The sequence below is a fragment of the Triticum dicoccoides genome, unplaced genomic scaffold, assembly GCF_002162155.2.
Source record: "Triticum dicoccoides isolate Atlit2015 ecotype Zavitan unplaced genomic scaffold, WEW_v2.0 scaffold61454, whole genome shotgun sequence".
Taxonomy (NCBI): Eukaryota; Viridiplantae; Streptophyta; class Magnoliopsida; order Poales; family Poaceae; genus Triticum; species Triticum dicoccoides.
The window spans coordinates 1-1087 of NW_021286326.1; the positions used below are offsets into that span (position 1 = coordinate 1).

General features: G+C 48.4%; 2 non-coding genes across 2 annotated transcripts; both read right to left on the minus strand.

Moving 5' to 3' along the window:
• Nucleotides 1–167: 167 nt before the first annotated feature.
• LOC119347243 lies at nucleotides 168–286 on the minus strand. Its single transcript, XR_005168223.1, has one exon. It is a non-coding gene; the product is annotated as a 5S ribosomal RNA (ribosomal RNA).
• Nucleotides 287–654: 368 nt separating this feature from the next.
• LOC119347244 lies at nucleotides 655–773 on the minus strand. Its single transcript, XR_005168224.1, has one exon. It is a non-coding gene; the product is annotated as a 5S ribosomal RNA (ribosomal RNA).
• Between the last annotated feature and the right edge of the window lie 314 nt (nucleotides 774–1087).

Below are 1087 nucleotides of genomic sequence, written 5' to 3' on the forward strand. Positions count from 1 at the left end.
CACCCCTTTCAGAAAGCGCTCTTCGCGCCACAAAGCCGCCCCAAGACGCGCGAGCAATGAGCATCGAGCTTAAACATATCGCAAACGTCAAAAATAATATAACGGGATTAATATATATCGCGCACGTGCGATATGTTTGTCACAAGGCGCAAAAAATAATTATAAAAGGAATGCAACACGAGGACTTCCCAGGAGGTCACCCATCCTAGTACTACTCTCGCCCAAGCACGCTTAACTTCGGAGTTCTGATGGGATCCGGTGCTTTAGTGCTGGTATGATCGCATCCGACATGTTTCCCCGTCTTCGTCCCTTATGCTTGCCACTCCCAGGTCCGCTCCAAAGACGATTCTACATTCTCACTACCATTACAACCGTTCCCTAACAATGGATAGTGTCCTATACTACTTACTCTTCCGTTCAATCACGGAGACGAGTTTTCCACGGTTTCCACCCCTCCCTCCATACCGCAGCAACACGAGTTTTTTCCACCCCTTTCAGAAAGCGCTCTTCGCGCCACAAAGCCGCCCCAAGACGCGCGAGCAATGAGCATCGAGCTTAAACATATCGCAAACGTCAAAAATAATATAACGGGATTAATATATATCGCGCACGTGCGATATGTTTGTCACGAGGCGACAAAATAATTATATAAAAGGAATGCAACACGAGGACTTCCCAGGAGGTCACCCATCCTAGTACTACTCTCGCCCAAGCACGCTTAACTTCGGAGTTCTGATGGGATCCGGTGCTTTAGTGCTGGTATGATCGCATCCGACATGTTTCCCCGTCTTCGTCCCTTATGCTTGCCACTCCCAGGTCCGCTCCAAAGACGATTCTACATTCTCACTACCATTACAACCGTTCCCTAACAATGGATAATGTCCTATACTACTTACTCTCCCGCTCAATCACGGAGACGAGTTTTCCACGGTTTCCACCCCTCCCTCCATACCGCAGCAACACGAGTTTTTTCCACCCCTTTCAGAAAGCGCTCTTCGCGCCACAAAGCCGCCCCAAGACGCGCGAGCAATGAGCATCGAGCTTAAACATATCGCAAACGTCAAAAATAATATAACGGGATTAATAT